This window comes from Mustela nivalis (genome assembly GCF_964662115.1).
Source record: "Mustela nivalis genome assembly, chromosome: 6".
NCBI classification, from domain to species: Eukaryota; Metazoa; Chordata; class Mammalia; order Carnivora; family Mustelidae; genus Mustela; species Mustela nivalis.
Genome location: NC_139025.1, coordinates 38399484 through 38425150, shown reverse-complemented (window position 1 = coordinate 38425150; position 25667 = coordinate 38399484). Strand labels below are relative to the sequence as shown.

At 36.1% G+C, this 25667-nt stretch overlaps 1 protein-coding gene across 5 annotated transcripts in view; it reads left to right on the top strand.

Annotated features, from left to right (window-relative positions):
- SYT16 (synaptotagmin 16) overlaps positions 1-25667 on the top strand; it is a 261099-nt gene that overhangs the window by 139152 nt on the left and 96280 nt on the right. The window lies entirely within an intron of this gene.

The window sequence follows — 25667 nt, the reverse complement described above, 5'->3', positions numbered from 1 at the left end:
CAACAATTGTTGTTTACTGTCTTGTTAGTTTTGGCCATTCTAACTGGTGGAAGGTAGTATCTCAATGTGATTTTGATTTGAATCTCCCTGATGGCTAATTATGATGAACATTTTTTCATGTGTCTGTTAGCCATTTGATGTCTTCTTTGGAGAAGTGTCTGCTCATGTCTTCTGCCCATTTTGTGACATGATCATCTGTTTTTTGAGTCTTGAGTTTGAGGAGTTCTTTATAGATCTTGGATATCAGCCCTTTTCTGTAGTGTCATTTGCGAATATCTTCTCTGTGCAGAAGATTTTAATCTTGATGAAGTCCCAAAAGTTCATTTTCGCTTTTGTTTCCTTTGCCTTTGGAGACATGTCTTGAAAGAAATTGCTGTGGCTAATGTTGAAGAGATTACTGCCTATGTTCTTCTCTGGGATTTTGATAGATTCCTGCCTCACTTTGGGGTCTTTTGTCCATTTCGAGTTTATCTTTGTGTATGGTGTAAGAGAATGGTCAAGTTTCATTCTTCTATACATAGCTGTCCAATTTTCCCAGCAGCATTTATTAAAGAGGCTGTCTTTTTGCCACTGTATATTTTTTCCTGCTTTGTCAAAGATGATTTGACATAGAGTTGTGGGTCCATATTGGGGCTCTCTACTCTGTTCCACTGGTCTATGTGTCTGTTTTTGTACCAGTACCATGCTGTCTTGGTGATCACAGCTTTGCAGTAAAACTTGAAATCAGGAAATGTGATGCCTCTAGTTTTTTTTTTCTTTTTCTTTTTCACAGTTCATTAACGATATGGGGTCTTTTTTGGTTCCATACAAATTTCAGGATTGTTTGTTCCATCACTTTGAAAAATACCAGTGGAATTTTGATAGGGATGGCATTGAAAGTATAGATTGCTCTAGGCAGTATAGACATTGTAACAATGTTTACTCTTCTGATCCGTGAGCATGGAATGCTTTTCCATCTTTTTGTGTCTTCTTCAATTTCTTTCATGAGTGTTCTGTAGTTCCTTAAGTACAGATTCTTTGGTTAGGTTTATTCCCAGGTATCTTATGGTTCTTGGTGCCATAGTAAATGGAATTGATTCTCTAATCTCCCTTTCTATGTTTTCATTGTTAGTGTATAAGAAAGCAACTGATTTCTGTGCATTGATTTTGTATCCAGCCATATCACTGAATTGCTGAATGAGTTCTAGTAGTTTGAGGGTGGAGTCTTTTGGGTTTTCCATATAATGAACCATGTCATCTGCGAAGAGAGAGAGTTTGACTTCTTCTTTGCCAATGTGAATACATTTTATTTCTTTTTGTCTGTTGCTGATGCTAGGACTTCTACTACTATGTTGAACAACAGTGGCGAGAGTGGGCATCCTTGTCCTGTTTCTGATCTCAAAGGGAAGGCTGTCAGCTTTCCCCACTGAGAATGATATTCACTGTGGGTTTTTCACAGATAGATTTTATGAAATTGAGGAATGTTCCCTCTATTCCTATACTTTGGAGAGCTTTAATCAGGAACAGATGTTGTATTTTGTCAAATGCTTTTTTTCTGCATCAATTGAGAAGACCATGTGGTTCTTCTCTCTTGTCTTATTGATTTGTTCTATCACATTGATTGATTTCTGAATGTTTAACCACCCTTGCCACCCCAGGGGTAAATCTCACCTGGTCATGGTGGATAATCTTTTAATGTACTGTTGGATCTTATTAGCTAAGATCTTCTTGAGAATCTTGGCATCCATAATCATCAGGAATATTGGTCTGAAATTCTCCTTTTTGATGGGGCCTTTGCCTGGTTTGGGGATCAAAGTAATGCTGGCTTCACAGAAAGAGTCTGGAAATTTTCCTTCTGTTTCTATTTTTTGAAACATCTTCAGGAGAATAGGTATTATTTCTTCTTTGAATGTTTGGTAGAATCTGTCAGGTCCTGGGATTTTGTTTTTGGGGAGGTTTTTGGTCACTGTTTCTATCTCATTATTAGATATTCAGGTTGTCAATTTCTTCCTGTTTCAGTCTTGGAAGTTTTTAAGTTTCCATGAATGCATCCATTTCTTCTAGGTTGCTTAACTTATTGGCATATAACTGTTAAGAATTTCTGATGATTGTTTCTATTTCCTTGGTGTTAGTTGTGATCTCTCCCCTTTCATTCATAATCTTATTAATTTGAGACCTCTCTCTTTTCTTTTTGATTAGTTTGGCCAGTGGTTTATTGACAAGTCACTGGCCATTTGGTTTATTGACTCTTTCAAAGAACCAGTTTCTAGTTTTATTGATGCATTCTACTGTATGTCTAGTTTCTAGCTCATTGATCTCTGCTCTAATCTTGATTATTTCCTTTCTTGTGTGTAAGGTTGGGTTAATTTGTTGATTTTCCAGTTCTTTAAGGTGTAAAGAGAGCTGGTGTATTCTGGATTTTTCAAATTTTTTTTTAGTGAGGCTTGGATGGCTATGTATTTCCCCCTTAGAACTGCTTTTGCTGCATCCCATAGGTTTTGGACCGAATGTGTCTTCATTCTCATTGTTTTCCATGAGTTGCTTAAGTTCTTCTTTTATTTCCTGAGCAGGATGGTCTTTAGTGTCCAAGTATTTGAATTCCTTCCAAACTTTTTCTTGTGGCTGAGTTCCAGTTTCAAAGCATTGTGGTCTGAGAATATGCAGGGGATAATCTCAATCTTTTGGGATCAGTTGAGCCCTGATTTGTGACCTAGTATGTAGTCTATTCTGGAGAAAGTTCCATGTGCGCTTGAGAAGGATGAGTATTCTGTGAAATGTTCTGTATATATCTATGAAATCCATCTATTCCAGTGTGTCATTCAAAGCTCTTGTTTCTTTACTGACTTTTCTGCTTGGATGATCTGTTTATTACTGAAAGTGGCATGGTAAGACCCCCTACAATTAATGCATTCATATCAATATAGCTCTTTATTTTGATTAACAATTGGCTCAGATAGCTGGTTGCTCCTGTATTGGGGGCATAAATATTTAAATTATTAGATCTTCTTGGTGGATAGACCCTTTATGAATGATGGAATGATGTAGTGTCTTTATGTATCTCTGACTACAGTCTTTAGTTTAAAATGTAATTTATCTGATATTAGAATTGCTACCCCAGCTTTCTTTTGAGACCTGTTGGCATGAAAGATGCTTCTCCATCCCTTCACTTTCAGTTTGGGTGTATCTTTATGTTCCTAACGTGTCCCTTATAGACAACGTATGGATGGGTTCTGTCATTTTATACAGTCTGCAACTCTGTGCCATTTTATGGGAGCATTTAGGCCATTCATCTTGAGAGTGATTATTGAAAGATAAGTTTTTATTGACATCACATTGCCTGTGAAGTCCTTGTTTCTATAGATTGTTTCTGTAAATTTCTGTTCTGTGTCACTCTTGGGTTATTTCTTCTTTTATAGAACCCCCTTAATATTTCTTGTAGTGCCGGCTTGGTGGTCACATACCTTTTTAAAACTTGCCAGTCTTGGAAGCTCTTTATCTCTCTATCTATTTTGAATGTCAGTCTTGCTGGAAAAAGTATTCTTGGCTGCATGTTCTTCTCATTGAGTGCCCTGAATATGTCTTGCCAACCCTTTCTGGCTTGCCAGGTTTCTGTGGACAAGTCTGACGTTATTCTGGTGATCCTTCTTCTGTACATAAGGAATCTCTTCCCCCTAGCCACCCTTAAGACCTCCTGACTGTGGTGCCTGGGTGCCTCAGTTGGTTAAGCGACTGCCTTTGGCTCAGGTAATGATCCTGGAGTCCCAGGATTGAGTCCTGCATTGGGCTTCCAGCTCCATGAGGAGTCTGCTTCTCCCTCTGACCTTCTTCTCTCTCATGCTCTCTCTCACTACCAAATAAATAAATAAAATCTTTAAAAAAAAAGTCCTCTTGAATAAAATTATGATTCATGAATTTCACAATTAAGTGTCTGGATATTTTTCTAGACTTGCTCTTGGAGGGTGTCCTTTCTGCCTCTAGGACATAAGCACTTGTTCCATTCCCCAGACTGGGGAAATTTTCATCCAGAATTTTTTCAACTATATCTTCTAGTCTTCTCTCTTTCTCTACCCCCTCAGGTATCCCAATAATTCTGGTGTTGAAATGTTTCATGGTGTCATTTATCTTTCTAATTCTGTTTTCATGTCTCCTAAGATGTTTGTTCCAGGCCTTCTCCTGATACTTCTTTTCTATCAGTTTGTCTTCTAGATCACTAATTCTATCTTCTGCATTGGTTACCCTAGCTGATAGAGCATGTAGATTAGAGTGGATCTCACTGATAGCATTTTTAACTTCTGCCAGATAAGCTCTTACTTCCACCCTTAGAGATTCTATGTCGTCACTAATGGCCTTCTCCAATCTAGCCATTGCCTGGATAATTGTTACCCTGAATTCCCTTTCCAACATACTATTTATGTCCATATCCAATAGTTCTATGGCAGAGGCATAGTCTCTGAATTTCTTCTCTGTTCATGTTCCTTCTCCTCGTCATTTTTGTGAGAGGCGGTTGAGGGGATATATAGATGAATATATCAACCATGATCTAAGCAAGCTGCACTCTCTCTACTGATGTCTCCTGCTCCCATAGAGATCCACAAGTGTATAATCTAACATCTCAGGCTGATTTCATGGATGTTCTAGTAGATAGCTCACTTTAGGGGACCAGTTGAAACAGGGTCTCCTACTTCTCCACCATCTTCCCCCTCCTCTGACCTCTTATTGGTATTTTATGAAGATTTGGAATAGGGATTAAAGCAAGAATTTGGAAATCAAAGGAGAATTGGAATACTAGCTCCATTCTTTATTATTGATATGAAACTTGGGGGGCAAGGCATTTGCCTTTTCTGAGCTTCAGTTTTTTTCAACTATAAAATGGGAAGGCTGATATCTTTCACAAAGAGTTTTTATCCATATAAGCTGTCAAAAAGTATGCATGCTGCAAAGTGACAAATGTTAGCTATAATGATAGTATCATATTTCTGGGGTCTTAGCACATTATGGAAGGGATTACAAGAGTTTAATTTGTTTTCACCTTTAAAAAAATTTTTTTTAGTATTATGTTATGTTAGTCACCATACAGTTGATCATTAGTTTTTGATGTAGTGTTCCATGATTCATTGTTTGTGTATAACACCCAGTGTTCCATGCAATCTGTGCCCTCCTTAATACCCATCACTGGGCTAACCTATTCCCCCATCCCCCTCCCTTCTAAAACCCTCAGTTTGTTTCTGGAGTCCATAGTCTCTCATGATTCTTGTCCCTCTCCAATTTCTTCCAATTCACTTTCCCTTTCCTTCTTCTAATGTCTTCCATGGTATTCCTTATGCTGTGCAAATAAGTGAAACCATATGATAATTGACTCTCTCTGTTATACTTAGTTCCCTCAGCATAATCTCCTCCAGTCTCATCCACGTTGATGTAAAAGTTGGGTATTCATCCTCTCTGATGGCTGAGTAATATTCCATTGTGTATATTGACCACATTTTTATCCTTTCGTCTGTTGAGGAGCATCTTGGCTCTTTCCACATTTTGGCTTTCACCTTTTAAAATGTTACAAGTTTGGGTTTAGTAATGAGTAGCTGATACTCAGGGCCTGTTAGGTAATGGACTCTATTATTGGTGCTTTAGAAACATTGTGTAATCTAATTGCCACTGTGAATTGTAAAATGGGGTGGTGCCCCCCATACTGAAAATAAAAACATTTAGGTACACACAGGTAATGTGATTTGCCCATGCTGTGGCACAAGTGAGAGATTATCCAATGCTGAGCCTTGTTTTGTGTGATCCCAAGGCCATGTTACTGTTTTTCCTCATGCTGTCTCATTTTTCTCAATGTCTACTGATGAAAGTATGTTTTGATTATAGGACAGTTTCACATTTAGATTTACACTAGTTGTCTCCCCTCTCCCCCACTTGAAGCCTAATGGTAAATGGTCTGTTGTATTGCACATGCCCTAACAATGAAAATATGGCTGTATTTTATCCATATTGTTGACATACATAGTCTTCAGTAGTCCATTTTTATATTTAAGATTCCAGCCTTTAGAACACATTTTGACAAATGCTACAAAAGATATTTCATCTCAGTGACACATATTCCTACCCACATAACAAATTTTCTCCTAACAGAAAACACCTGTAGTCTCTTTTGAATCATGTTGAAGATGGATTACAGCCCATTTTATAGTTCTTACTTAGAAAACTATTCTTCTATAATAAAAAAAAAATATTCATGTTTCTAAGCTTTCCTGTTCATACTAGGTGATACAAGATGCCTTTCTCTGAAGACATGATAATTGTCATAAAAATCATAGACTTAATTAGCCTTACGACCTCTCTAAGAAGTCAGTGATAACTAACCTACATTTAATTGATGACACAAGAAAGTTAACTGGTAGCTACGAGAAGACACTTCAAATTAACCCAGTATCCTTTTTTTTTTTTTAAGATTTTATTTATTTGACAGACAGAGATCACAAGTAGGCAGAGAGGCAGGCAGAGAGAGAGGAGGAAGCAGGCTCTCAGCTGAGTAGAGAGCCCGATGCAGGGCTCGATCCCAGGACCCTGAGATCATGACCTGAGCCGAATGCAGAGGCTTTAACCCACTGAGCCACCCAGGTGCCCCAACCCAGTATTCTTTTTTATATAATTTTTTTTATTATAGAAGTATAGTTGCCAAACACTGTTACATTAATTTCAGATATACAACACAGTGATTCAATAATTCTATACATTATGCACTGCTTATCATGGTGGGTGTCATTACCATCTGTCACCATACAATGCTATTACAATATTGACTGTATTCCCTATGCTATACTTCTCATCCCTGTAACTTACTCATTTTATAATTGGAAGTTCATAGCCCTTAATCCTCTTTATCTATTTCACCCATCCCCACACCCAGTATTCTTGACTGGTACTTATAACTGCCCTATAGATATTGGTAGAGAATAAGAAGAATAGATTTTCCAAGGTGATTTCTCCTTTAAAATTGCTAAACATTAACACACTTCAGTTGATGGACGTGTATAAGATTTTGATTTGAGGCTTGTTTACCTGGAGACCATATTATTGGAAACGTTTCCTTTTCTTTCAGAATGTGTTTGACTCTCTCGAGGAGCTCATAATCCTTTAAAAATCACACAGGCATACAGGCTTCCACTTTATTTTTTTTACCAAAATAGCATCCATTTTTAAGGCATATCTCCCAAAAGCCAGTATTTCTTCTTAGATGATAACTTTCTTCCCTTCTTCCAAGCATCTGTCATCAAGTAGAAAATGGGGTTAGAAAGACTAACTAATAGCCTTTAAAGACCATGAACATTATTATTGTGGGTATAGAATCACATCTTTACTGTTAATAATTACTCTTGGTGGGGATGATAAAAATATGTGATTAAGCATATGGCTCAGGAATTTGATAGTTTCCCCCTCAGAAACAACTCTTGAGTGGTAACTGTTCAGTAATTTTCTATGTTTAAAATGACCTTAATTAAATATTTTTATAATTAAAATAGTATTCTAATTAAAATGATATTTAAAGAAATGTAGTGTAGCCCCTAGGAATACATCAATGTCATTCCTTCATCTTTATTTGTTACTAATACTTTCTAAAAAACATTTTTTGAATATAGTTGACACAGTGTTATTTTAGTTTCAGGTGTGTAACGTAGTGTTTTAATTTCTCGCTATGTTATGTTGTCCTCAGACCTAAGTGTAGCTACCATCTGTCACCCTGACACTATTACAATATTATTGACTATATTCCTTATGCTGCATCATTTACCCCTGTGACTTAGTGGTTACTAATTCTTTATTAGATTGCTAGTTTATTCTCAGTAATTTGAGAGGTTGTAAACTTTCCTCGGTTATGTTTATGGTAGGAACTCTTATGTCAAACATATACCCACATATACACACCTACCTTTTGCTTTTTTTTTTTTTTGTACTTCTTATAATAATGAAATATCATGAACTTTCATTTCAAATAGTGAGTCTTCTCAACTACCACAGACCTTACATGTAGTTTTCCTTCTAATCCAAGGACCTAGGCTATCTTTTCATTACTATTTTTCTTTTCCTATATGTTTTTTAAACATTATTGTTATAATACCAGAAGCTACTTTGTCTTTTCAGCTGTAAAAAAGTTCCTGAAGAACTAGGATACCAGATATATATCTGCTATTACTTTTGGGGTACTCTACCAAGCAAGTTAAAATTTATCTAAGCAACAAAATTATCTCCCTGGTATTCTGTCAGTACTTAGCTCTTTTGGCTTCAGACTGCTTTAGTTTAAAATAAAAGGTCTCCACTGTTGCAAACTAAGTAATTTTTCTGGTTCCCACATTAGGTTGCCCTTCTTTTTTTAGTATTTTGGAATATAGCAATTGGACACTGTTTCATAGATAGACTGATATTTGACCTCTTTCTAATCACTCCATGATCATCTCCACTTGGTCCATGAAATGGTTATTGACAAAAGTATAGAACCAATCTGAAAAGATTGGTTTATCTTTTTAATCTTTTATTTATATTGAATATATCCAGCCTCAGTATTACACACTTTTTGCCCAAGACTTGGTAAATTCTTGGGTTTTAAAACAGAAAGAAATTATTAGGGGCCATCTAGTGAGTTAACTCCACTTTACAGATAAAGAAAAATGAAGGTATCAGGGCTACTTAACTTAGAAAATGTTCATTAGTAACTTCCATTCATAACTTCCATTCCATGGTCAATTAGTAACATTCCATTCATTCATTCATTCATTCAACAAACATTAGATAGGGTCCTTATCCCATGTGGGTCCTAGAGTTATTGAGTCGAAACACTGGCCATTAGAAGAGGAAGATTGACAAATAATTACCATGGCCAGTGAAAACTTTTATCTTATTAGAGTACTGCAGGTTATTCACAACTAATGAATCATTGAACATGATACCAAAAACTAATGATGTACTATACATTGGCTAATTGAATTTAAATTTAAAAAAAAGAGAAGAAAACTTATAAAGGCACATTTATATGTGGCTTTATAGGTTTAAATATGCCTTTATTATAAAGGCACATTTAAAGCCTCTCTGAGGCCACACCTTTGACTGTAGAAGAGTTGACATAGGCAATAGGAGTGTCATTGTAAAGAACTATTAAGTATCTACCAGGCAGGTAGGGAGAGAAGGCATCTGTGAAGAGCAGAGAGAAGTCAGGGATGAGCATATTTGCTATGAAAAATGCTTGGTGTGTTAGTGAGTATGACAGGCACTCACTTTACAATGAGAGGTGATGAAGAATGGCCAAGTTGTCACTGTAGGGCAGTGTAATTGGGAACATCTCATACAGAGCTAGACATTCTGTCAGGACAAGGCTCTGTGAGTTGGGAGAATGTTGAAATAGTTCCAAATTGGTTGATAAATAGCCACTGGTCGGAGACCCCTCCCCTCTATTGTCCTGTTGCATCTCCCAGAAGTCCTCACGCCCAGTGATTCAGCAGTTAAAGAGTTGGCAGCTTGAAGGAGGCCTCTAGGACCACTCCAGCACTAAGGTCAGGCAGTGCTGATTGTTCATTTTCTGAGCATCTCTCCTCTTGCATGCCATAGTAAAGAATGTGAACTTTATCATATAATGTAGGGCTTGAAAATTCAGATGCTTCCAGCTGTCAGGTAGAGTGCACAGAAATGAATGAAGCAAGTGGGTACTTACAACAGAGAGAGATGAGGATTGTAGTGAATTGGAGGCATCAAAATTAATTTTTTAAAAATTCTGTGTCAGTAAACATAAGTGAATCGTGATTTTGACAGATGGACTGCCAGTACTCAAATCCTGCAGTATAAGTAATAGGAGAACCATAGTGGGTATTCTTTTTTTATTTTCTTTTTAAGCTAAGGGAGTGATGTAAGCTTTATTTTTTAGAAAAATTGCCATGAGGCTTTGATGGACAGAGATCATGAAGAAAGAGATAATGAGACCAAGGACATGACCTTTTACTAGTTCAAAGTTTGGATAAGATAATGCTGGCTTAAATTAAAGGGTTTTAGATTGAATATGGAAACAAAATTTTCTCTGTATAATAAAACAATAGAAAGGATTATTAAGGAAGATATGCAATTTCTGTCTTAAAAATTTCAAGTACCAAAAGGACAGTGGTAGAAGCTAAAACCAAGGATTTCTCAGGGAACTTTATAGGTCCGCAATCCTCTGAAGCACATTTTAGGCACAGTATTTGTGGAGAAAAAAAACGAACAACAACAAAAAATCCATGGGTGATGAAATGGAGTGGAAGAAATGCTGAACAACAATTTAATATTACTAAACAGGGGCTTTATGTGGTCACGTTAAGATGTCTTTTAACAATTCTGAGGTCTATTTATCAATTTAGCAAATTTGAGTACGTACTATATGCTAGACACTATTCTATGCACAATATTAAATAGCACTCATTAATTCACTTATTGAGAATCGAGTAGATACTTAGCATACTTCTAGGCACTGTGGATAAGCTTGAGAACAAAACATACAATTCCTGCCCTCCGGGAACGTCTATTCTAGGGAAGGAGATAGGCAATAAACCTATTAGAAGATCAGGTTCTGATGAGTAAACCTAGAGGATGGATTGAGGCTAGGGAAGACTTGATATGGGAACCAGCTAGGTATGTAATTTCTGGGGAAATGAGAGTGTTGGAGAGGTGATTACAGTACAAAACACAACAGAAGAGTCTGCATAGCCCTAAAAATAGCAGAACTTAGACTGGAAGGAATAGAAGGGGGCAAGGGTGAAGAGAGAAAATCACAATTGTGAGTCTTGAATGTTGAACACTTGCAGTAGTAAAAGTGATGTGCTAGGTTTTGATGGCTGAATTTGAGACTTTAGTGAGACACTTAAGTGTAGCTATTTTCTTAGATCAGTACTTCTCAAACTTTGGTGTGTGTCAGAATCATCTGAGGAACTGGACAAAAATGAAAAGATGCAGTCAGATTCCTTCAACCCACCTGAGCCTCTGTTTTTTTTTGTTGTTGTTGTTAGCTTACCAGATGATTTTCATACAAAGGTTTTGAATCACTAGCTTAAATAACCAGAAATCCAAGTCTATATAAAGGGATTGAACTATGGGCTGGAGTTTAAAAAAGTATTGAGACTTATGGGTGGGTCAGCTGTCCCAGCTGATGAGTATGAAACAGCAGAAGGAGTAACCATAGGACAATGAGTGGTTGCATATATGCAGTTGGTGAGAAGACAAGGAAGAGCCTGAAAGACAGCCACGTAAATTATTTAGCATAAAGGGAAAGTGCAGAGACCTCAGTTTCCCTTTAATTGGATGTGGGCTCCATGGGGATAGAGCTCAGGGTTGCCTTACACTGGCATTGTGCCCAGCACTTAATAGGCATTTATCAATATTTGTCTATTGATGAATCAACATATATATGAATGGCTATTATAAAGCCCCCTGAAAAAGCTAAGAAGAAATTTTTAGGAAAATGTAGACAATCCTATCAATTGCAGTCGCTGGAGAACAAGAAGGCTAAAACATATAGGAGTGTTGGTAGACTGAGTCAGAAGGAAGATATTGCTATAAAGAGGTGGGGTAGTTAAGTGCAAGCAGTGAATTTAGGCTCTGGTCATTTATAGCATTCATCCTGAGCTGTTGATGAGCATTGTAAGGGCAGTAAGATACATACATACATACATATATACACACACACACACACATATATATATATATATATATATATATATATGATCTTCACACTCACACACAATACACATACACATGCAAATGAATGTATGTCTATATTTGTATACATGTATATGTATAAAAGTATAGATGTTCAGCTCTAGAATCTTCATCGTGCTCTGTTGTTCTCTCAAAGTCCTATAGCTGCCTCCTTCAAGTTGTGAATCTTGGGAGAAGGAGGGTCTCTCAGGAGTCTTCTAGGTTGTGGAGGATTGCCATCAGGAGGTTGGAACACAATCAAAGGCAACAAGATGCTAGGGTCATGTCTCCAGTAAGCTGCATATTCCATTTGCCACTCTGTTTTTCTGTGGTTCTTTGCTCCCCAAGAATAGATATGATTTGTAGAAATCGCATAAAAATATAAAATCTTACTTTAAGATCTGCTAAAAGCTTTTTAATTCCAGGCACACATTTCCTTTGAAAGGATAAATCTTTGTGTCATGAAGCAGAGATGATTATTAGCCTGCTCACTGGGTTCTGCAGGTTCATAGATGAAGCATCCAACCTTCCTTGTATTTTGAAATGTCATATCCAACTGCCTCTTAATGAAGATTCATTTATCCTTTTCACACTGTTAAATATGGTCTGTGGGGATAGACTTCTCTCAGTCCACATGAATAGAGCCTATTACTGCTGATGGAAGTTTTGCACATGCCTGAGCAGGTGAATAGGCATTGAAGTAATCTACATTTAGACTTTCACAGTAATTTTTATTTAGCTACTTTCAGATTTCAATGGTGATCTCTTTTTATCCTGACTGTTGTTTGACATTGATTATAGGTATCTGGTAATGGGTCTGAGGTTGTTACTGTAATAGGTATAAGTATCTCTTTCCTCTGTTTCAGCTGAGAAGTTTTGAGAGTGAACTATTCACAGCCATTAAGAGACCTCCAATTTAATTTATCATCATGCTTATTCTGTAGTTCACATTAAGTCCAGAGTACTGAAGGAGCTGAACAAGTGGACTGGTAGACATCAGTTAGCTGGCCATGGTTTTGGCCATGGCGTCTCAGGATGCTCAGAACTTCTTCCAGCCTCTCTCTTCCTGGATATCTCGGGTTTATGAAGCTCTCCAGCAAGCAGGAGATATGCTATCTGCTTCGCTGGTTAACGTAAGCAAACAAGACTCTAAATTGAGTGACAAGCTAGACCAGGACTTAGATGATATTCATATTCAGGAAGCTTACTTTGAAGATGAAGAACAAGGCAATGATTGGCGTCAAGAGGATGCAAATCCCTTGTTTCTTGAAGTGGATCATTTCTCCTGTTGTAATAGTGATTTGCAGGACTCTGCCCAAAGTTCAAGCCCCAGACCTAGGCAACATGCAAAGGACTCATGTTCCATAATGTCCCAGTGGCCCAATCAGACCCTTGATGACCAAAAGCCACCACATGTGCTTTCTTCTATTGCTGAGGAAGAACATCATCTTGAAAAGCAAAGGAGTGACCTTCAACACAGCTTTGACAACCAGCTCTCTGGTATTTTAGAAAATGTTAATGGAAAAAAGCAAGGTAAGGTAGCCAGTGATCATTTCTCTGGGTTCTTCCAAGGGACATTTCTATTAATTACATATATATTTTTATTTTAGTTATCATATGAAGTTTATTTTTTTTTCTCTCCTTATACCTTTCCACATACTAGCTTCTTATTGAGAGATGTACTCCCTGGGAATATTTTCAACATACGAAACTTTGGGAGATCCACATTTGTGGGCCCCATATTTCAGAACAATTGTTCAGAGCAAGTAAAATGGTGAAAACAAGTCTGTATGTTCTGTTTAAGAAGCCCTTGTGCATATGTCATGCTTTTTAAAATATCTTTAAAAATGTTCTCTTTTTTTCACTAGGTTAGGAGTCTCTAGATGTTACTATATTATTCAGTGTGAAATCCTGTGCAAAAAGCCATACTTGTTGCAAAATTTTTAGTTGATAACACTCCAAGAACACTTTTCACAGTATTTCACTGAGACATGATGTGAGATGACAGTAGATAGGAAATCTTTGAAATAAGAATAGCTTGATTTTCTTTAAGCCTTGAGTGGAAAGGACACATTTAAAACAAACTGTCTTTAGAGCTTTATCCTGTCAGATATCTTGAATATAGTAAAAATGTAATCAACTCTGTAAAAGTAGCTGTAGTATGTCCTGGCATGAATTTGTTAGGATTCTAATGCTCAAGCCTGAACCAAGGACATTGAATTTGGTTGAGGGGACACAAGTGCTGATATACCAAGAAAGGTAATGGATGTGTGTATGTGATGTGTGGTTGTAATGCATCTCTCACCAAGATTATTGGATCTTTTATGTGACAAAGTTGAAGTCATTAATTCTTTTCTTTTTGGAGGGAGCAGACTTTTCTGGGATACTTCACAGCCTCTTCATCCATTTTCAGTAATTCCTCTTAGCTTTATCTTTTTAGGGAAACATTTCATCCAGATACATGAAGCCTTAGAAAATGAGGCAACATGATTTCATTTTCTTTTTATAGTACTTTCTTGGTACTCTTATTTAAATTAATGTTGAAATGCTAGAATAAATTGGTAAAAACAGGGTAGGCTGATATTCTTTCTGAATCTGATAAACTTATAAATACATGCAATTTCAAGTCTTTACAAATTATCTGTAGAGATAATTCTAGAAATATCTGGGCAACCAATAGGATTTCTTAGATTTGACTTGAAATTTTTATGCCTATTTTAGAAAATTCTTGCTAAAGTTGAACTATATCTAAAATTAGTTACGTGAAATTGGTTTAATATTTTCTTAATACTGGGTTTTAAAAATTTTTTAAATTGTTGTGCTAATCCAATGACCGTAAAACAACTGTGTTCATTTGTTTATTCAGGGGAAGTTTATTCACTAGATTGTAGCCTCTTGGAAGTCAGGGGCCGTACCATAGATTAATTTTTGTAACCTTAACATCAAGCACAATATTTGGTATATAGCAGTATACCAAATAATAATTAATGACAAAACAGCAACAAAGAAAGCTAACAACTCTAAGAGGCAGATACTACTATTCTTCTCACCTCACAGTTGAGAAGACTGATGCTTAGAATGTTTGAGAATATTCCCAAGATCCATATTTAGAAAAAGGCACAGCTCAGGGTGTCTTATTCTATAATTTTTACATATTCTTTCTCTTTTTTTCTCCCCCATTTTCAAGGTATAATTTACGTGTGATAAAATTCATTCCCGTTAGTATACAGTTCTGTGAGTTTTAACACACAGTCTTGTAACCATTGCCACGATTGAGGTATAAATAGTTCCATCACCTCAAAAACTCCCCCAGGTCCCTTTGTACTCATTTCTCTTCTCTACCTCCAGCTCCTGGCAATTGCTGGTATATTTTCTCTCTATCATTTTGTCTTTTCCGGAATGCTATATAAATGGAAATACGCAGATGGTAGCCTTTTGAGTCTGGCTTCTTTTATAATGCACTTACAGTAATGCATTTAAGATTTATCCATGTTGCTGTGTGTTTCAGTAGTTCACTGTTTTGTTTTGTTTTTAATTGCTGAGTAGTATTCCATGGCATGAATGTACCATAGTTTGTTGATCCGTTCATCAGTTGAGGAATACTTGGGTTGTTTCTGTGTTTTAGCAATGTAAATAAAGCTGCTATAAACATTTGCAAAACAGGCTTCGGTGTAAATGTAAGTTTTCACTTCAACTAGTAAATACATGGAGTGGGATTGTTGGGTCATATGGGAGGTATAGGTATAATTTTATTAAAAGAAAGTTTTCTGAAGAACCATTTTGCATTCCTCAGAGTAATGTATGAGATTTTTGGTCGTTCATATCCTCATCAGCACTTTGCATTAATGTTATTACAAATTTTTAAAAATTTAATTTATTTTAATGTTCCAAAATTCATTGTTTATGCACCACACCCAGTGCTCCATGCAATACATGCCCTCTTTAATACCCACCACCAGACTCACCCACCCCCTCACCCCTCCGTTGCCTCCAAAACCCTCAGTTTGTTTCTCAGAGTACAGTCCACAGGCTCTCAAGATTTGTCTCCCTGTCCAATTTCCCCCAACTCACTTCTCTCCATCTCCCCATGTCCTCCATGTTATTCCTTATGATCCACAAGTAAGTGAAACCATATGATAATTGACTCTCTCTGCTTGACTTATTTCACTCAGCACAATCTCTTCCAGTCCCGTCCATGTTGCTACAAAAGTTGGGTATTCATCTTTCTGATGGAGGCATTATACTTCACAGTGTATATGGACCACATCTTCTTTATCCATTTGTCTGTTGAAGGGCATCTTGATTCTTTCCACAGTTTGGCAACTATGGCCATTGCTGCTATGAATATTGGGGTACAGATGGTCCTTCTTTTCACTACAGCTGTATCTTTGAGGTAAATACCCAGTAGTGCAATTGCAAGGTCATAAGGTAGCTCTATTTTCAATTTCTTAAGGAATCTCCACAGTGTTACCAGCTCTCTTTACACCTTAGAGAACTGGAGAATCAACAACAAATTAAGCCAACCTCACATACAAGAAGGGAAATAATCAAGATTAGAACAGAGATCAATGAGCTAGAAAGTAGAGATATAGTAAAACACATCAAGGAAATTAGAAGCTTTTTTTTTTTTTTTAAAGATTTTATTTATTTGTCAGAGAGAGCGAGCGAGCGAGAGCGAGCACAGGCAGACAGAGTGGAAGGCAGAGTCAGACGGAGAAGCAGGCTCCCTGCGGAGCAAGGAGCCCGATGTGGGACTCGATCCCAGGACGCTGGGATCATGACCTGAGCCGAAGGCAGCTGCTTAACCAACTGAGCCACCCAGGCGTCCCTAGAAGCTTTTTTTTTAAATAAATTTTTTTTAAAGCCATTCTCATAGGTGTGTAATGAAAGCTCATGTCGGGGGATAACTCTCCGTTGGGCTTTTGCATTTTTGTATGTCTTATGAGCAAAGCCACAAACAGCCTTTTATTTTGGATGATGTTTTCAAGGATGTTTGTATGACAGAGAAGCTTGGAAGATAGAGATAGCATCTCTCTTCAGAGTAGAAGAAGATATGTTTGCCACTCAGTCTAATAAAGATAATGTCTCTTCAGGGTGAAGCTTAGGCAGATTTGCTTGCAAATGATAAGGGATTTTGCAAGCTTGGCGTTCCTTGGCTGTGCCATAAACCCACTGCATGCACAGCATCTATCTGTGTCTGCCTCTGCATTATCCCCAGCTATGGAAAGTGGGGACTGATGTGAATGTGGTGTTCACATTGTATGTTGTGCTGGAATAACTGTCCTTTGTCTCTGACCAGAAGTCTTTCATCTTCCACCAACATCCATAACACAGTAGCAGGCTAACTTGTTGCTCTGCAAGTAAAGTAAAATCTCAGGGCTTTCATAGGTTTTAACCTCTTGTTTTGATTTTAATTTGCATTTCCCTCATAATTAATGGCATTGAGCATCGTTTCACATAGTTATTTATCATCTGTGTAGTTTCTTTAGTAAAGTCTTCAAGTCTTTTGCCCACTTTTATTGAATCGTTTTTTAATTTTTGAGATTTGAAAGTTACGTTTCTATTCTGAGTATGAGTTACTTTTCTGTGATCTTTTCTATTGGTCTATGATTTGAAAATATTTTCTTCTAGTTTTGTGGCTTGTCTTTTCATTCTTTTAACAGTGTCTCTCAAAAAACAGATTATTAATTACACAAAATCCAACTCATCAATTTTTTAAAAGAATTATACTTTTGTTATCATATCTAAGAAACATTCATATAGCCTGGGATCACAAAAATTTTTTCTTGTTTGATTCTAGAAATTTTAGAGTCACAGATTTTACATTTAGGGTTATCCATTTTGGTATCCATTTTGATCCATTTTGAGGTAATTTTTTTATATGATGTAAGGTGTTTCCCTCCCACCCTCAATATCCCTGTTCAATCTTTTCCTACCTCATTTGGTGGAAATTACTACCGTTTTTCCATTATGTGATTTGGTATCTTTGTCAGATATACATTATCTATGTATGTGTGGTTTATTGTTAGACTCTGTATTTTTCTGTTAATATATATTTGTATTCTTCAGTATCACACTGTCTTGATTCTTATAGCTGTATAATAGTTCTTGAAATCAAGTAGGGTGAGCCCCACAACTTTATTATTAAAAAAATTCTTTTGACTCTTCTAATTTATTCACTTTTCTATATAAGTGTTAGAATAAGCTTTTGATTAAAAAATTATGCTGGGAATTTGATTGGAATTATATTGAATCCATAGATCAATTTGGAAAGAATGACATGTTAATAATGTTTGTTTTTCAATTCATGAACATGGTATATTGCTTTATTTAGTACTTGGATTTTGTCTGTGTGTTTTGTTTTGTAGTTTCTAGCATAAAGGTCTCATAGATATTATGTTCGATTTATATCTAAATAATTCCCTTTTTTTGGATTCTATTGTAAATAATACTTTTAAAACTTTGAATTTGAAACTGCTCCTTGCTAGTGTGTAAAAATATCATTGACTATTATCTGTTGTCATTCTATTAAAAACTAGTTTCCTTTTTAATTTGTCTTTGATGCATGGTTTATTTAAAAGTATGTTAGTTATGTTACAAATATTGGGACTATTTTAGATAACTTTAACCAATTTCTAGCTTAGTCCAGTTATGGTCTAAACACATATTTTATATGATTTTGGTTTTTTTAAATTGTTTTGTTTTATCATTGTGCGTATGTTCTGACTTGTTGGATATTTCCTGTGTACTTGAAAAAGACTGTATTTTGCTCTTGTTCGGCACAGTGTTCTATAAATTACATCAAGTTTTTTGAGGTTGTTTTTTCAGATTTTTTATATACTTATTTTAACTACTAATTTTACCAACTGATTTTGTTCTGTTGATTACTGAGAGAAAAGTATTGCAGTCTCTAATTCTTCTTGTGGATTTGATTATTTCTCTTTCTAGTTCTATCAGTTTTTGCTTCATGTAGTTTGAAGCCCTGCTCTTAATTCCATACCCATATTAGCAATATGTGTCTCCTTGATGAATTGACCTCCTGCTCATTATGTTATATACATTTTTTAATCCATAATGTCCATTTTGATATTAATATGGCTACTCCAGATTTCTTTTGATTAGTGTTGGCATGTTATATTCTTTTCTATTAATTAACTTTATTTAAAAATTTTTTAAAATTTTTATTTATTTATTTGAGAGAGACTGAGAACACAACCAGATTGGGGAGGGCAGAGGGGGAAGCAGACACCCCTCTGAGCAGGGAGGCTGACATGGTGCTCAATCCCAGCATCCCAAGAGTAAGATGTAAGCCAAAGGCAGATACTTAGCCAACTGAACCACCTAGGTGCCCCTATTCATTAACTTCAAATTTGTCTTTATATTTATATTGAGATTCTTATACGTGGCATAAAATTGGGTCTTTTTTTTTTAATCAAGTCTGAGAAATGTTCACTCTTAATTGGTCTTGACTTTATATTTAATGTAATTATTGATATTGTTGAATTAAAATATCTTGTAAGATTATTTCTTATTTTTTCAATCTATTCTTTGTCTCTTTTATCTTATTTTTTCATGTCTTCTTTCGACTTATTTTTAAGATTCCATTTCATCTCTACTCAGGGCTCATTATTTATCTCTTTTTTTTAATTAAAAAGTTTATCTGTTTTGGGCGCCTGGGTGACTCAGTGGGTTAAGCCGCTGCCTTCGGCTCAGGTCATGATCTCAGGGTCCTGGGATCGAGTCCCGCATTGGGCTCTCTGCTCAGCAGGGAGTCTGCTTCCTCCTCTCTCTCTCTCTGCCTGCCTCTCTGCCTACTTATTATCTCTGTCTGTCAAATAAATAAATAAAAATCTTAAAAAAAAAGTTTATCTGTTTTAAAAAAATGTTAAATGGTCATCCTAGGATTTGCAACATATATTCTTAATTGCAGTCTTCCTTGAGATAACATTTTACTGCTTTATGTATAGTTTGGTGATGCTACAACAGTGTATTCCCAATTCCTCCTTCATGTCCTTCATTTTATTGTGATATATTTTACCTTTATACATAAAACATATACTCAATACATTGATACTGTTTTGCTAGAGACAGTTGGTTGTCTTTCTAAATGATTAAAATGAAAAAAGAATTATATTTAGCTCATTCATGAGCTAAATTATGAAACTAATTATGAAACTCTTTGGTCTATGCATATATGCTGCTAATGAGTTATCTTAGTTATTTGTCTGAAAAAATATTTATTTTTAATCTATTTTAGCAAGGTATGTAATTCTGAGTTGACACATTTTTCCCCCCGGCACTTTAAGGTTGCCATTTCACTGTCTTATGGCTTGCATAGTTTTCATATGAGAGGTATTTTCTAATTCTTACTTTTATTCTCCTGCATGTAATGTGTCTTTTTTCTAGTAGATATATTCAAGATTTTGTGTTTATTTGTGGTTTCTAGCAGCTGTATGTAGGAGGGTGTGTGTGCGTGTGTACATGTGTGTGTGTGTTCTGGTATTCATTTTTCTTCGTGTTCTCTGACATTCTTGCATCTGTGGTTTAATGAGTTTCATTACTTCTGGAAAGTTCTTTGCAACCATCTCTTCAAATATTGCTTCTAATATATTCTCTTTTGCTCATCTCTCTAATATTCCAGTTATACAAATATTAGACCATTTGATATCATTCCAAAGCTCTTGAGTGTTCTTTTTCCTTCATTCTTTTTTACCTTTCAGTATAGGTAGCACAATCTAATGTCATATATTCTTCAAGTTTACTAATATTTTCTATGTATCCGGCTGATGATAAGTCCACTGAAATCATTCTTCATCTCTGCTACATATTTTTTATATCTGGCATTTTGACTTGACTTTTAAAAAATAATTTCATTCTTCTTTGCTGAAATTTCATATGAGTTTATGTATGTTCCCCCCTTTTCTCACTATGGCTTTGAACATATTGATTATAGTTATTTTAAATTTCCCATCTGACAATTCCAACATCTGAGTCATCTCTGAGTTTGGCTTTTTTGATTGCTTTGTCTATTGACAGTGTATTTTTCCTTTCTGTTTTTGTTTCTTGTCTTATAATTTTTGACCGAAATCAAACATGATAGGTAGGCAATGTAAATAGTATTTCTGTCTGGAAATAGGTTAGCCTTTCCTAAAGCTGGGAGAAAGTTGAGGTAATTTATTCAGAATTTGATCTGGGTTTGGGCTTTGTTGTTATATTAATCTCAGTGCTGTATAGACTTCAAATTTTTCAGTTATTACATTGTGTTTGGTGTAGAGGCCTGTTTTTTACAGAGTTTTGTCAAAATCTGCTCCATCTTCAACTTTGAATCTCCTCTTTTTGTCTGTACCTCAAAAAGTTTCTCTTTTTAGGCTTTTGTCCCTTTCCTGGAAGGGCCCAGCTCTGTATCTATTACTTGGTATTTGCTAATGTGGTGTGGTTGTGTTGGAAGTTTCTGTTTTCTGCTGTTAGAGAGCAGCCTCTTTTAGGCAGGTCTTATGTCCCTATGTACTAGGGTTAGGGCCTGCTCAATAATCCTGCCCTCCCCACAATGGTATGACCCCAAGACTTCTTTCTGTCCTTCCCCCAGAGGTGGAAGCTTTTATTTTGTTTTGTTCACTCACCTTAATGTATCTTTATCTGTAGTCTAGGGGTGACAAAACTTGGCTGCCCTCTTAGTGACTTATAGTTTTTGTTCCATAATGGGAATAGAATAGAGGAATCTTAGTGAGACTTCTTACATTTCCTAAGCCATCTGTTCTTCCCCTTATGTAGACTATACTATGAGAGAAAATTTCGTCACTCTTTCCCTGCCCCTAGTCTTTCTTGAGGGTACCAGGTGAGTTTTGTGGAGAAGAGCTTCTAAGTGGGCTTCAATTTTCCTTGGATTTGTGACTCCTTTGGGTTTTGTACTCTTGTGCTGGTCCATACTTGACCTTTAGAAATTTTTTGAAAATATTAACTTAATTGTTCTTAATGTCTCGTATAAATCCATCATCTGCCCCTAGCAAGCAAATGCTAAGTCCTTTTTTATCCCTTTGAAAGAAGTTTTCTTTTTTTTAGTTTTTGGATTTGTTGGTTGCATTATGACCTCAGGTTTCTGATGAGTTTAAGAGAATGTGTCATTTTACAAATTACCTAAACTTTATTTTTGTTCTTTAAAGAGTGGGAATATTATTTCCAATGTTTTACATTCTAAGTGGAAGCCAGAACTTAGATCTTACACACTTAACACTGTACTCTAAAATTAAATTGGACATTCTCATTAATTGGGTAGCAAGTTTGAGCTGGGATATAAATGTAAAAACAAGATATTAGTTTTCTTGTAATGAGCTCCATAGGTCCATAGAGATAGTTATATGTAATAAGTCCTATAAAATTTATATAAAGTTACAACAGTTATGTATATGGTAACTTCTGAGATGGTTTTGCCAGAGATGATCCCAAAAGGTTCCACAAAGCAGATGATGTAGGACTGCAAACTCTGAGCACGAGTCAGAATTTAACAGTGAATGGAGGGAGAAAGGCATTCCTTTTGGAGAAAATGGCATGAACACAGCAGATACGTGGACGAGTCCAATATTTTCAGGGATGGAAAATGAGACAGATCTTAGGTTGAAAATGGGAAAGTCTTTGTTTTTCTGTAAGGATTTAGCTTTTATTTTGTAAGCAGTTGGAATCTCAAAAATATCATAAGCCTGAGTTACACCAATGGAGCCTTGTTTTAGGATAACTCTAGCATCAGTATGGAAGCTAATTTGGGAGAAAGAATTTATGTTAGGGAGCTACTGTAGTAATTTATAAGAATATATAGTGTCTGAAACAATATGAAAATAGAGAAATAGTTGTCATCCAAAAGGCATCTCAGAGACTCTGTTAGAGTTCTCTCAGGGCTCTGACAGAGCAATAGTGCATTGGCTTATTACAATGGAAGCAGAAGTCCAGGTTTCCTTCTTGAAAGGATGGTCCTCATTAACATTGGGTTGGGATGGGAGTTCTATCTTTCCATGTGGTTTCCACTAACACTGAGTTGAGGGTAGCCTTATTACTGTTAGGTGATGGTGAAAGTTCTGTCTCCACTAGAGCTCCTCTGATACCATCCAAGTTGGGAGGGGGAGGAATGTCTCAGTACTTTCAGGTGGAGGTCCAGGTTTCTTGTGTGGCCTATTCTAACACTGCAGAAGTGGAGGATGCCCATTATTGTCTATCAAAAATGAAAGTCCTGAATCCCCACTTTGCCTTCTCTGGCATCCTCTGGTAGGGGCCTGTGGTGCCTCATTACATCTTGGTGAGGATGGAAGTCTAGTCTCCTCATCTGGATTTGGCTGGCATAGAGAAAAATTTGTTTGTTTTTCTCTGTGCTGTTTGTCTATGTTTGTCTGGAGTAGAACATTTATTGTCTAAGAGTTTTCTGTTTTGCTAGATTGCCCCTTCCTTGACCCTTTGCATAAAGAGAGTATGCTTTCCTTAGGGCCTTTGTTGTCTGTGTTTGTTGGAATTTCTGGATTGCCAGTTTCTTCAGCTTCACTCTGGGGTATGTGTGGCAAAAGAGCCCGGAAAGCTTACCACTGTATTGTTCCTTGAATTTCATGGTCCCTGGCCAGTCTGCCAACTTCTCTGTACCTTTTGGTCTGCTTACCTTTTTATCATATATAGTGTCTAGGATTTTTGGTTGTACTCAGGGGAAGAATAGAGAAAAGTACAGCTATTTCATCTTCCTGAAAGTGCAAGTGTTTAAATTAGTCCTTAACAACATTATGACTAAATCTAATCTACTTCTTTCCATTTCACAGTGAAAATAAGAGCAATAGAAAATGGTAAAGGGAGATATGTATCTATAGATTGTTATGGGGAGAAATAGTTCTCTAAAATGAGGGGTTTTGTGTAGTGGTTGTTCTCACTTAATCAAATGTTTATTGACTGTCTACCATGTACAAAGCACTATAGGGAATGGATAAGTATACACAAGTATAAGCCATGGGCCTCTCCTTCTGATTATTGAAAAGTTTATACGATTTGTTTAATATGTTCCAGAAGATGTACAATGTTTTTAACATCCTGGCTGTTGGTGGCATTGGGAGTGGGGAATGCAGCAGAGATCTAGAATGAGACAGTCCCACTGGTCCAATTCACTCATGGCTTTATAGGTGGGGCAGTTTTACTAAGTTGCTTCTGGGGAGCCTCCATCTTTGTCTTTCTTCCTGATATGATATAGCTCACTAATTTGCTTCCGATACCTTAAAACCAGTGAACAAAAGCTCTTATTCCTCTTTTCTTAAAGTATTGGCCTACCCTGAGAACCCTTTGAAACCAGGATAAGGGACTGAACTCTTAGCTATATGACTATTGAACACTTGGGTTTTTTTGGTGGGGGGGGGGATTCTACCTGCTTGGTAGAATTATCATCATGTTCTCATTTTTTCTTTTACACCAACGGATCATGGCAGCTGCAGTACGTGGCTGCTGTGCATTCTATTGAAAACATGTATTTGGAGATACACTAGGAAAAGGCAGTATTTTAATCAGTGATTTATATGCACTTTTTAAAAAGCCTTGTCAAGCCTGCTTTTCCCATTTAACCTTGAATTCTTTTCATAACATTGTATCTTGATTTTATGTTCCTTAATGTGCCATATTTTTTCTCCACAATAGATTTTAAGCTAAATTGGCCCAAAACAAGAGGGATGCTGAATGCTTTTTGTAACCATGGAAACATTTCTGGGCACTTACTAAGGATCTGGTTGCCAATAGTAATGTAACAGAGAAAAGAGATACACTTCATTTAGCAGTTGCCTATGATTAAGAGGCAGATAGACTCCTTATAGTGTCATCTCAAGATAGATTTTTTGGTTTAAAGACCCAGCTCCAAAACACTAGCTTCTCAGTCAAGAAGCAGTTATGACACCTTTGATATGTGATGGGAAAGAATTCTAATTGCATTTAAAAATCATCTTTGTTTTCAGTTTTTCACCTCATAATTTTTTTGAGGCTGTTTTTTAACCACATGTATTTGTTTCCAAGAAATATGCTCACTGTTTCCTGAAATAGCCTGCTAATGGAATTAATGTGTTCCAAGTGCCCTGGCATATAGAACTTTAGAAACATTCTTTGGCTAGATGTAATGAATTAAAAAAAAAAATAGAACAGCAGGCTTTGGAATCATGGTGATACAATTTGACTTTTCAGTCAGATTATGAGGCTAATATAACATGAAAGGGAAAATCTTATAGTGTTATTAGTTGTTGGTTGGTCTTAAGCTTTTATGGATTGGAGGTATTTTACACTGCCAACGTTCTTAGGAGTGCTTGTGGCAATTGAGACTAAATGTATCAGGCAATATAATGCAATTGATTTATAAATCATACAGGCTTCATTTCTTTTCAATAGGACAAGTTATTGCACATCATCCCATCTTTCCCTTATTTCTTTTGTATTGCACGAATTCTTTCTTGAAAGTATACCAATCTCTAATTGAATTTGTCTTCATTCATTAGTACTTCATTTGATAGCATATGCCACCATATTCCTTGGTTATCTAGAACTGTCCATGAAAAAATTTAGTATTCTGCAATATCTTCAGAATTTGTTTTCTAAAAACTTTTTGAAGTTTATTTTCTTGACTTGAATATTTTAGAAAAAATAGGCCTTAATGAACATGCTAGGAGTTGACAGTTTTCAGAGGCTTGACATTGAAGGCAAGGATTTTTTTTTGCCATGTTATTTTGCAATTTTTATGTAATTTTTAAAGGAAATTTTTGGCATGTAACAAAATCCTATATGGACAGAAGTTAGAACATATGACATACAAATGGTCAAAATGTGGATTTAATTTTTACTTTTATTTCTTATGTTATTATAATAGAATACTTGAACACTTTTAAGGACAGGTTTAAAATGAGGAAATAAATCTGTTTTCTGTTTTCCCATTCTACCCATCATTAGGAGTGGATTAGAGGGATTAGAGGTAAATTATACTACAAATAAGC